Raw genomic sequence first — 13,767 nt, forward strand, 5'->3', positions numbered from 1 at the left:
GAAGCAGAGTGAGATCCACAGACACCAGCCTCCACCGAATCAATGACCTGAGAGAGAAACAAATTGTGTCTGAGTCTCGATAGATGCTGGTGTGGTGGATCTAGCATGCATGAAAATCTCCACCAAAGAGGGGAGCCGTCGACCCCCGCCAGGACAGAGCAAGCGCAACACCTCAGGGCCCCCCAGGCCGCGGCCGCGCCAAAGGACGACCCCCGGGCCCCGCAGGGGCCACCGGCCGGAGAGCAAACCCCGGAGCAGGAGCGCCCCCCACCCCAACGCGGCCCGCGCCCCCAACCCAACGCAGCAGGACGGGGCACTGCAGACTTGAAATTCTAATTTAAACCCAAACTTGAAACACTAATCCTGACTTGACACCCTAATGTAAACCTGTAGCCCTTGTTTGAAACCCTAACATGAAGCATGTCTTAAAACTGTAACCCAAGCTTGAAATTCTAACTTGAACCCAAACTTGAAAACCAAATCCTGCTTGAAACCCTAGCCATTGATTAAAACCCTAACTTAGATTTCAAAAACTAATTTAAAAGTTAAATTAATTGGCTTGAAATCGTAATTTGACATCGTAACACAGGTTTACAATCGCAAATTGATACCAAGCTTGAAACCCTACCCCAGGTTTGAAACACTAATAAGAAATCCAAACTTGAAACCATAACCCTGACTTGGATTACTAATTTGAAAAACAACCCTCATTTGAAACCTTTACTGACTTGAAACCTTAATTTAAAACGCTGTCCCTTGTTTGAAACCCTACTTTGATACCCCAACCCAGGCTTTAATTGTAATTTGAAACACTGACTTCAAACCATAACTATCATATTTGTGCTCTCAGACTGTGTACTTTGTGTTGCCACTGTCTGATATAATCAGCAGCCTATGAGAGTCATCCGCAACCTATAAAGGCAACAGCGGAAGACGATTCATCTGCTTGCCTCCACAGTCCAATGAATGATAATATAGTTTGCTACTTAGGTCCACGTCTCTTGATCCACGATCTCTTCTCGTTGTTTCTGGTCTAGTTTGCGCTGCCTCGTCTAGCCGTGAGTACGTTTCGCGCAGACCATTTAGTTATTGACTTACTGGGCATACCATATTTAGCCCTGGCTGATGCAAGAGCCTTTGTTCTCTTTGTCATGTCACTGTTAGCCTAAATCATAGGTGTCAAACTCCGGTCCTGGAGGGCCGCAGTCCTGCAGGTTTTGGATGTTTCTGTTCTCCAACACAGCTGATATATGATCAGCTCATCAGCAAGCTCTGCATAAGCCTGATAATGATCCTGATGATTGGAATCAGCTTGTGTTGGAAGAGGCAAACCTTCAAAACCTGCGAGACTGCACCCCTCGAGGGCCGATTGCATCACCTTCAGTTGAAGCTTTGTTTTACAAATAAATGTCAAAACTATTATTTGTGTCTGCGTTTTTGGGATGCAACTCCTGAATATAACAATAACCCTGGCTTGAAACCATATTTTTGTAACCTAACCATGGTTTGAACCCCGAATTGAAACCAAACTTGAAACCCTGAAAAAGTGTCTTCAAATTGAAACACTTACTTGAAAATCCAATTTGAAACCAAACTTGAAACCCTAACCGTGGCTTTAAGCCCAAATTTGAAACCTAACCCTGTCTTTGTGCCGCAGGTGTTACTCAATTGGCCTCAAACAGTGTCTGATTCCAACTATAATTCGGCCGTAAAAACATCGCCCCCCTGTGGAGACATTTATGCAACTGTTGCCCTTGCTTGTGCCTCCATCTATCCGATTATAGTCTTCTTTATTCAGATAAACTCTGAAGCGCCACCAGGTGATTTCTCAGCACTCTAGCTGGAATTGCAACGCCGTAGCTGAAAAACAGCTCTCATTACGCCAACTTTGCAGCAACGGCGGGTGTGAGAAAGAGTGGGGGGGGGGGGGGGGGCAAACGACTTTCTTTGACTTCCTCTGTGGAGTGAAGAGCTCTTGACTGGAGCGTGCGGACGTGTCTCGGCATCCTAATCCACTCGTGATCCGTTTAGTTATCTTCAGCAAAAACACGACTCCATCCATTACTTTGGATTATGTTACATTTGCGTCTTGTCTAATGGAGGCGCTTCATCATGTGTAAAGTTAGAAGAAAGACATTCCACAAAGGAGTCTGTCCTCCAACGTTAAAGGAGTTGCGGTTATTGAATGAACTTGAACTCTTTACATACTTTCTGGGTTAAATTTGACCCATTTTGAAATTTGACAGCGATAAATATACAGACAGTGGAACCTGGGTTTTCATGTTTGATTGGTTCCAGAAAGTGTCACTAAAACCAAATTGTATGAAATCCAAAGCAACTTTTCACATAGGAAATGAAGTAAATCCAATTAATCTGTTACAGACACCCACAAATAGTAACAAACAATATATTTTAAGGATAATAAACTATTGCTTTACATACAAAAAGAATGTGAGATGCATAAAAATGAACATTTACCATCACTTTTACACTTATTGAAGACTGAAGAAAAAGTTTTGTATTACGATTCTCGCCTTTAAAAAAAAAAAAATCAACTTTCAGTTGCTTCCCAGTATCCTTGGACAATTCATACCAACATCAGTGTTACCAGTCAAAAGTCAGAGTTTCACAATTAAAGCATGTCAATAAAATTTAGGTCTCACTACACTTTATGGTGGTTTATTTTGCAGTCACACTCAACCTATTTTGTGCTTGTTTATTGAGTGTGACTATATAAGTCACCATGTGAATGAACATGTGTTATTGAAAATGTCTTATTATATACTGTTTAATTTTTAAGGTCTGATTTTTGGCAAGATGTGTTGCATTGATGTTGCTAACCGAGCAGACCGGTAGATGGTAGTGTTATTGTTTTGAGTTGTTATAAAAGTTAGCATTTTGGAATATGCTTGCCTTATAATGAGTCCTATACACAACTAACTAACCTATACCGATTCCGGGAAATGAATGGCTGAATCATATTTATTTGTGTGTGTGTGCGTGCGTGCGCGCATGTGAAAACTGAGCAAATGTACAATAAAACCTGGGACAAAATTTAGGACACCGTAAACAGCATATGAATAATCATACAGACTGTATACTTACTATAAAATAAAAATATCTTAAACTTTAAGGATTAATCATCAATATTTTAATGTTTAACAAGCTTTGAAAGGATCTCTACTTTATAATTTGGCAATGATTATGAGGATGTTCTTGGAACATTCTCTGCGTGCATGGAAAATGAATATTATGTAAAGGTTAATGAAATGTGTGCCAATGTAGAATAATTAAAAAAAAAAAATGGCTGCCCTCCTAACACTAATTTTAACGTCCATGTAACTGAATTAATTAAACGCCCCACACATCACTCTACAGGTAATATAGGTATCGGAAGTTTAAAACTTTTTTACAATATATAATATAATAATTAATCACATAATATGAATTTTAATTTTACAATTAGAAATGGTGTATATTTAGCAAAAAACAGCCTCATCTCTGCCTTTCTTTTTAACATTGAAGAACATGTTCAAGCTGCATTTTGCTCATCACTGGATTGACTCAATTTGCTCCTCGAAGACGAAGAAGGAGAAAGTAAAGTGTCACCACCCACTGATTTCTTCTTTGCCGCCACCTCCTCAACCTCTTCCGCCTCTCCAGATAATAAGGCGCCACACTGGGCTCATTACGGCATCAAAGGAGGTCTGCATGCAAACAACCAGCTCGCCTTTGATTCCTGTTAACGCAAAACAAGAGGAAGAAAAATAGGACGTTTTATTCTACATTTGCAGCCCCAGTCGTCAATATTATCATTCCAACTGGCTTGTAGGGGGGATAATGAGCCCAAAATGACGGAACTAGAAAATAACACAAGTATAAGATGACAAGCACAAAAACGTCATACAAGAAAATAATAATCAATGAATTAAAAAAAAAAATGAAATAACTTCAAGAGGAAGTCCATCATCACATCACCTTGCACAATCGAAATCAACACGAGAACCACAAAAAAGCCTCAGTCGAAGACACGAATGGAGTAGAGAGTGGTGTGAAGGGCAGGGGAGTAATGAAACGTCTGAAAGGGAACACAAGACACATGAGGCCCAGCCAGATAAGTGCAGAAGATGAATAAAGAGGAAGAAGACATGTTTAAGCAGAGCAGAGTGCTTTTCTATTGAGGAGATGAGCCCACACGCACACACAGAGCGCCTGAGGCTGTTATGACTGCATGACTTAGCAGGACCTTGAGCATATGGACCAGGAAACAGTGGTGGGAAGTAATTAAGTACAAATACTTCATAATTGTAAATTTTTGCATGTTTCTTTTTATGACCGCTTTTACTCCCTACATTTGAAAACATTCATTAAAGTAGACGTCAATTGCAAACTTGGTAGTCATGACAACCAGGAAGCATCATTAACTCTTTGACTGCCATGGACGTTAAAAGACGTCAAGTAAAAACCTACGGAGGGCTGCCAATGACGTTAAAAGACGTCATCCAATTTTTATTTTTTATTTTTTTTGAAACGGGTGGAGGAAAGCCTTGGCCAGCTGCTGTGTAAGTTTCAAGCAGATCTAGTTAGCCTAATGACTATTTTTGGCCCCTAGATGGAAGCAATGACTCTCTTTTGACAAGATTGGGTAGGCATCAGTAGAAGACGTGAGGCGGAGCTAGAGGGGACAATGGCTGGGGAAGGGAAGAAAACATGGCGACCGGTTGCAAGCAGCTCACGGTCGAGCATTTTTTTTCAAAGACGAAAAGCATCGACCAACGCTAAAGAGCACATTGATGACGACGATGATCATCATCGATGATGATGATGGTGACTCCGAGGTTGGAAGCATTGACGCGGCAGTAGAAGATGTGAGGCGGAGCTAGATGGCTGAAGAAGCGAACAATGGCGACCGATTGCAGGCAGCTCATACTTGGGAATTTTTTTCAAAGACGAAAGGCATCGACCAACGCTAAAAAGCACATTGATGACGACGATGATCATCATCGATGATAATGATGGTGACTCCGAGGTTGACGCTGAAGTTGCAAGCGTTGACGCGGCGGCTATGACGACGTCATAAAGGTTCACCGGCTAGCGATGCTAACACCGGAAAACGCGGAGCACAACCGAGCACGCTCAGGCGGACGCTCAGGCGGACGTTCAATCGGACGACGAAGAGTGCCCCGAGTCCAATGCATATTCATCGGAGGAGTGGGTACAGTCTGCTACTTGCTATTCCCCGGAAAAAAAGGCCGTCAAGAAAGTGTAACGTCTGCACGCGAAAGGAGCCATCACAAGTGAAACTAATCTGTTGTGCAATTCCTGCGGCGTCTCCTAGCACGCATGGGAGCGTTACAAAAAGAAAAACTGTATTTGAAACATCCACATAATTGTAAATAGTACCACAGTTGCACACATTTGTAAATAGTTTGCGAAATTGTTTTGTCAAATTGTTACACTGTTGAATGGAAATAAACTTATTTTGCAATCTAAAAACACTTTTTCATTGTTGGTGGTGGTGTATTACAGAAGTAAAGCACTATTTAGGTGTTTGTGGCATCATTCATGGACAAAAAGAACTGTAGAATTCACTAGAGTGCATGAAATAACATCGTTTCACAAAAAGCTCTTTTTCTCCGCTTTTTGTTTCAAAACAGAACATTTCGGTGAAACTAACCATTTTCTATTGTTGATTACTGAAGAACGGAATAAGGTAGAAACAAACTTTTTTTCTGAGATGAGAGTTTTCTGAGATGAGAGTTCAATCTTTCATTATGTGTGTTTCCATAGTCCAAACACAACATTTTCTGTGGACCTTGAAAGATCAGTGAAAATGCTTAAATCGGCTGGCACTGGTGACATCCAGTTTCTGAAAACGTCTGGCAGTCAAAGAGTTAAGACACTAAATGGACGCTTGGTTTTGAGAACAGGGTTTCAAGCCATGGTTAGGGTTTCAAATTGGGTTTTAAGGCTTGGGTTACTGTTTTAAATTAGGGTTAGGGTATCGAATTATGGTTTCAAATTAGGGTTTAAAGCCTGGTTTAGGGCTTAAAATTAGGGTTATTAGACAGGGTTACAATGTCAAGTGAAAGTTTCAAATTAGGGTTTAACGAGTGGGTTATGGTTTCAAATTATTATCCATCCATCCATCCATCCATTTTCTTGGCCGCTTTTTCCTCACAAGGGTCGCGGGGGTGCTGGAGCCTATCCCAGCTGGCTTCGGGCAGTAGGCGGGGTACACCCTGAACTGGTTGCCAGCCAATCGCAGGGCACACAGAGACGAACAACCACACTCACATTCACACCTAGGGACAATTTGGAGTGTTCAATTAACCTGCCATGCATGTTTTTGGAATGTGGGAGGAAACCGGAGTACCCGGTGAAAACCCACGCAAGCACGGGGAGAACATGCAAACTCCACCCAGGAAGGCCGAAGCCCGGACTCGATCTCACGTCCTCTGCACTGGGAGGCGGACGTGCTAACCAGTCATCCACCGTGCTGCCCTCAAATTATTATTATTATTATTATTATTAAATAGGGTTTTAAATGATGGTTTCAAGCTATGGTTAGGGTGTCAAGTTATGGTTTCAAATTGGGGTTTAAATTCTGGTGTAGGGTTCCAAATTATGGTAATTAGACAGGGTTAGGGTGTCAAGGGAAGGTTTGAAATTGGGACCTGACTTATAGGGTTTCAAATTACAGTTTTTTAACTTGGGTTACGGTGTCAAGTGATGTTTTCAAATTAGTGTGAAATGACTGAGTTACGGTTTCAAAGTAGTACTACTAAACAGGGCTAGTGTTTTAATTGATGGTTTCAAGACACGGTTAGGGTTTCAAATTGGGTTTTGAAAGTAGGGTTTTAATTTAGTCAATAATCCATTTGTATCATTTACATTAAACTTATATTCTATTTTAGAGGTTCCACTGAATTCTATAAAAAAGTGGAGTTGATCCTTTTTTTTAATTATTAAACTAATCAGCATTTTATTTTCTAGTTTTTTTTTAAATTGAAATAATACTTTTTTACTGAAGTTCATATTTAGTTTTATTTGTACAATAAGCAAAAGATTTGCAGACAATTTTGTTCAATAGGAAAACTTTGCTTTTAATAATTTATTAATTTACCACTGTACAGAATACTATTTTATGATGTTTGATTATATTTACAGTATCAATTCAAAAAAAATGTGTATTTTGAGTGACTTTAGAAAAAGTCTTCAAATTTTAGATTGAAAGAGTGAAACGTATGCTATGGTTTCAAATGTCAAGACAGGTCAATTTTGAGCCAAACAGTCTGCAAGAGATGAGGATTTCCATCATGTGGTTGTGCCGTTCTGCTTTTAAAACTATACAGGGGGACGTCATTAGAGGGGCTGGGCTGTTCCATCCCAAACTATTATTGCCGAGATTGATGGCACGCGTTGCGCTTCCGTCTTTTTCGTCACATCTCCTCCGCCTGCCTGCCGCATCCAAATTATAGCTGAGGTAAAGCAAAGGCAATGGGGTCAGCGTGTAATCTGCTCCCGTGTAATCACGCTCATGAATAATAGAACGGCAGTGGCTGTGGCGACGGGGTAATCATAATGCAAGTGTGCTGATAGCTACTTGGATGGTGATCAATTATGAGCAAAAGGCACAACAAACGCTATTTTCCATAGGGAAGGACGAAGTTACATATGTGCAAGTCACAAATAAGTCTCAAATCTTAACCTTTACATTTCAAAAAGGTTACTGTGGCACACATCAAGCAAGTCAAGTCATACAATCTTGTCTTCAGCTAACCTGGAGAGATATTTTTTAAAAGATACAATTGTTTTTTTTTTTACTGAATACATTTTATTTTTTTACTTGTTATGACACAAAACTAGCATACTAGGCCGGGGGGTAAAAAAGTCGACCAGCTCGTTTGTGTCGGCCATAAAAATTGGTCGACATTAAAACTGTATGCCTCAAAACTATAATTAATCACTTTCAAACCTTTATGATAACTGGATAAAATGTTCTGTGTTTATGCACGGGGGGTTGTTTTCCCCGAGCAATCAATTGAATAATCGATTCCAAAAAGATTAGTTATTGGCAGCCCTAATATTTACCTTAAAAAAAGTGTTCCAAATTAGGATTAGGGTTTCAAAGAAAAGATTGTGTTTCAAATTAGGGTTACAAAGGTAAATTAGGGTGCCAAATTAGGACAGCTAGCCAGGATTATGGTTTCAGATTAGGTTTGCAAACCAGGATTAGGATTTCAATGATTAGGATTAGGATTCAATTTAAATGTTAAATTATAAAATTTGCGCATTAAGATAGTGTTATGATTTTAAAGTAGGGTTTAAAATAAGGTGTCAAAAAGTTTGGATTTGAAATTAGGGTTTTAAAGCAGGGTTCTGGTAGCCGGTCATAGTGTGTAGTCAAGTTTAGATTCAAACAAAATGTGTCCTGTCTCGTTCTCACTTTTGTCTTTTGTCATGTTGCCATACCTGCTTTTATTTTGTAGCAATTGTTTCCTTTTATTTCAGAAACTTTACTTCCTACTTCATGTTTGTTTTTGTATCCAGTTTTCCTGAGAAATGTGCTTGTATTGTTGGTAGTTTTTTGCCTTGCAGTGATTTTTGTTTGTAATTTAAAGATCACTGTCGATTATTTTTATAAATCTACTTTTCATTTTTAAATTCGCGAGTCATGCTTTTGAGGCCTTTTTGGTATCCTTGTCAAAATGACCACTGAAGGCATTATTTTATTAGTGGATTACTCCATTATTTGCTGTGACTAATAATAATCTGATCATCATGAGTAACAATCAGCAAAGTGCTTCAGGAGAAACTGTGACTGTGAGTGTGACTGTGGAGCCGGCACATGATTGAGCCTATGAGGAAAAGTTCTCAAGGACAGCCTGAGCTCCAACAAGACTCCCTCTCTCCCTCCCTCACTCACGCTCAGAGAAAAAGAATTGCTCCAATAACCCAGAGCACCATTAACAAGAGAAAAAACACAAGTAAAACACATCTAAATGGCTCCCAGGGGTGTCCTTTCTGCTCTTGATTTGTGCAAGGCTAATGCATCAAAGCAGAATCATACAGACGTAGCAACAAGTCAGAGAAAGCAAATCAGTCATATGAAACACAAAAATATTAGTATCCAGCACGAAAATGACTAAAGAACCTATGCTGTTAAACGCACAAATAGACGGCCATTTTGGGTTGCAGATCTTTCTGGGATTTTGACCATTTCTACCAAATTCACTGCATCTGGCACCAGTCCGGCCAACTGACACAAAATCTGGCACACGTTCATCATAACGGTGCGTAAAAATCACTGAAGAAACTATGCTGTTAAATGCAGAGATAGTCGGCCATTTTGTGTTGGTGGAAGATTTTTTGGGGGGGGATTTTGGCCATTTCGACCAAATTCACCACATCTGGCACCAATGCGTCCAAGTGACTCGAATGCAGCACACATGTTCATCAAAACAGGATGTACGAAAATCAATAAAGAACCATGGTTTCAAAGTACCATTGCTCAGGGATTATGGGCATTTCTTCTAAATTCACAGGATCTGGTATCAGTACATTTCATCATGACAGAATAGTGTTAATTTTGTCAATGAAAACTAAACAAAAATAATTTCGTCAATACACATTTTTCACCGGACTAAAACTAGACTAGACTAAAACCCTCATTAATAAACAATAACTTTCGTTGACTAATTAAGACGAGATGAAAATGTAATGTAATGTCATAAAAACTGGACTAAAATATATGGACATTTTAGTTCATGAACAAAAAAACGAGATGAAAATTAGGACAGACAGGAGGTGGATTCATGGTGAAAGGTTAAAAAAAAAAAGTAAATTATTTTTAATGTAACATAGTCTAACAACGGCTAATTTATTAGCTCATAGCATGGAGCCAGAGTAGCCACTTGTTACAGAGGATATACTGTGGAACGGTAGTCGGCCATTGTTTTGAAGAAGCTGGACTGGGAGAATCTTGCTTTGAGTCAAAGTCAAGTAGTTGGCTTGAAGGTGGATGAACCTGGCAGGAGGAGTGAGGCTCTCCAGTTAGAAGATAATATGGAAATTTCCGGAATGACTTCTATGTCATGTAGTTGATGAATATATGAACAAAAATCCCAAGTTGTGCTCAAAGTGTCAGACGTGTACATTCATTCCAGTGGAATGGAGGGCATGGTGTATGTTGATCACCACAGTGCTGGTGTCACCACTGAGGATGTCCACCTCCACATCTGGCGTTTTCAGACGTGCGGCAAAGAGAGCGAGGGAGGCTGGTAATTCAGCAGGTGAGTGTGGAGGCTAATGGAATCCTGGGCAGGAAATGAAGCCTTTGGAAAGCGAGTGACAGCATGACTGACAGCTACATTAGAGCAGACGACGACCAGAGCTGAGAGGAAAGAGGAGATGAAATGAGATGAGGGATGGACATGCAAGACAGATAGAAGAGAGAAAAAGTCGACAGTGGGAGATAGATGCTTCGCTCAACTTCTCAACTTTCAATCAAAATTCTATATCATATATACTCCTGGTCACAATATGAAGGTATAACTCCAGATTTAACAACCTGAAAAAGTTGGTGAAGCCCTATTACTTGTGCTACAACACACCAAAAGTAGAGAGAAGTAGAATCTGTTATGATTTTGTAGTCATGTTTGTGGCAAAAGGACCCAAGTGCGGAGAAGAAGTGAGAAAAAGCAGGATAAAGCTCAACAAAGACCCCCCCCCAAAAAAAAAAAAAAAAAACACAGACGAGGCACTGTAGGAACCAAAACAGTAAATTAATATGAAATATCAAACAATATTTATTTTTTTGTTGCCTGTCACAACTCAAATTCAATAGCATAATTTACATATATAAAATTATTATTACGATATATTTGGTCACGAGATCCTCGAAGATGACGCCATTCTCCGAGACGCGCTCTCAGCCAGATCCTTCGCCACTGTGCCTGCCGTCGGTAAGTTAGTCGGTAAGTTAGTCACTCCCTTTTTATTTTAGTCTCACTCACATTAAACAAAAGCCAAGGTCATAGAGTGCACTGAGAACGCGGGGGACTTAATTTCATAAAGACCACAATCCTTTCCATCCACTTTCGCCACGGCAAAAATCTCAGGTAAAACTAATGTTTCTCTCCCATCCCGCTACAACTACTGATGCTTTCAAGGTACACAGAAAATGTCGTAATTTGTACTTCTGAACAGCACTGTAAAAAATTTGACTTCCACTCAATGTGAAAAATAGAAGGAACACTTTCAGTAGATGTTTGTAACTTTTTTTTGGGGGGGGGGGGGGGGTAGATAAGTCTTGTGGCATGTATTCAATCATAGCTGAATTTAAATATACTTTAAAATATATGTGGACATTTCTACATGATCTTATTTTAACCAACAGCTCTTTTTTTCTTTTTCTTCCAGTGATGGGGTTTGCGGCCAACAACAGGCAGCAGGGCTTTGAGAAATTAGTGGGACAATGAAGAAACCCCATAAAAATCACAGCGTTTTCTCAAAAACAAACAATTTAGCTTGCCAAGATGTGATGTGTTAATTGTTGAGTACAGTTGAAATAATTAAAGATTGACAATCTACACAGACAAATAATAAACGGCATTTGCTCTTACTTGAGTCAAGCTAAATGTAAAGTAAGACATTTTTTTATGCTACATGTACAATAGGAAAATACTATTTAAAATGTAAATTTCATGTACATTTTACGTAATCATTTTTATCTATGTAAATTTGTTATTCCAAATTGTATCTTCATACACAAATGTTAAAACAAGTTTTTGTGGGTGATTTGCATTACAAAAAAACTCAGTTTTATCATGTGTGATTTATTGTTTAGCCATTATTTCAATGAAGAATTTTAGAATGGATTTTTTTTTTCACATGCCCGCACGCGCATATATACACACATACAAACACACACACACCCTCTATCAATTAGCTCGGTGGTGGCACGGGTTCGAAGTTCGAACCCCAAGTGAGTGGACAGTGCAGGCACATTATCAAGTGCCCCTTTCTTCACTTTGAGCACCTGCCCCTCCGAAGGTCACTGCACGCCCCCGTTTTGACTAGTGAGGTCACATATAACATATTATTGTCAAGACATTTTGAAGGTTGACTTGCACTATAAGTCATATCTGATATCTTGTGGGGTATGCTAAAAGTGCATTAAGCTTTTTGGTCTGTTGAGTTTGAGAAGCGAGTTGCTTACATTTACTTTTCTATCTATGTACATTACAGAGTTAAAGATATTAAAAAGTTAAAGGAGCACGTGTATTTTTTTTACACCCTCGCCCATTGAGTATTGATAACAATGGGATTGAGAAATGGTCATCAGAATCTCTAAATTCTTATCAATTTCCTTCTCATCACAACTCACTGCCACAACAATATAAACAAACCCTATTTACTGTATAACGATTTAAGCTTACATCAGGGGTGCTCAAGTTCGGTCCTCAAGAGCCCCAATTCCAGCCTGTTTTCCATGTTTCCCTCCTGCAGCACAGCTGAATCTAATGATCAGCTAATCAGCAAGCTTTGCAGAAGCCTGATAACGATCCTATCCTGATCATGAATCAGGTGTGTTAGTGAAGAGAAACATGGAAAACAGGCTAGATAGGGGCTCTCGAGGACCGAACTTGAGCACCCCTGGCCTACATCATCTAACAGACCGTCTGAGACGCAAGACGCAAGACGCACCATTACCCACAACCTCAAGTCTCTTCCAAGCTCTTTAAGCTTCTTCTAGACCCGGCAAAGTCGGCGCACCCCAATCTCCGACGCCACAACCCGTACAACCCCGTGTTTTATAGCCTCTAAAAGGTATCATTCCTAGTGATCCATGACCAAAATGTGATTTTCTGGTGTACACTATTACTGCAGTGACACGGTTGCCCTGCAACAGATGGAAGGAGCATGACAGTCACTCAGAAGTCTGTTGTCGTCCTGATTGGGTTTTGATTGTTTGATCTCCGCAACATGACAGCGGAAGCCACAACAGAACAGAACACTTGCTACTGTAATCCCACCCCTGAGAAAAGCGTGCTTTTGTGGAATAATGGGGTCAGATTAACCGTCATCCTCTGAGCGTGATGGATTTTATTTGTAGCTTTAACAGGATCCAGAAAGCCAGTGCAACAAAAATGATAATCCTGATGTTTATCACCTACTAGGAACGTTTATCTTCATTCCATGCTCATTGTGTTCCATTTCACACTGTATTTTTGTGGGGCGAAATTTTTCATAAAATGCCAGTTTCTTTTCATTTGCCTGTTAATTAGGAGGTGCTTTAGCATCCCTCGCCGACTTAAAAAACAAGCGTTTTCTCATTCCGCAGGCGAGCGCGCTCTCTCCAGCCGCGGCGACAAATTAGGAAAAGCGAGTGAACAAAATTGGACACACTTGACCTGAATGTACGAGCAAAAAGATCAGAATCCTAGTCACGTTCGGTCCAACATGACGAGAATCCATCTTGATTCAAGCGAGACAAAAAGCGAGATGTTTTATCATGCTGCATTTGTTTGCAGAGCAAATATGGAAGCGGAGGCTTCATGTGCATTTCAAAGGTGTGTTGATGTGCGGAAGCTTGAGCAGGTAACTTGACACCGCAGACGTGTCACTAAAGAGTTTGGGGGTCGGGGGAGTTGGGGGGAAAAGTGTGGAAAAGAGCAGGCACGATCAGATCTGCAAGTTGAAGAGGATAGTATAGTTTATGAGAGAATGAGCTAGTGCAAGAGGGAATTTTATTCACATTTT

Source organism: Vanacampus margaritifer, chromosome 12 (assembly GCF_051991255.1).
Source record: "Vanacampus margaritifer isolate UIUO_Vmar chromosome 12, RoL_Vmar_1.0, whole genome shotgun sequence".
NCBI classification, from domain to species: domain Eukaryota; kingdom Metazoa; phylum Chordata; class Actinopteri; order Syngnathiformes; family Syngnathidae; genus Vanacampus; species Vanacampus margaritifer.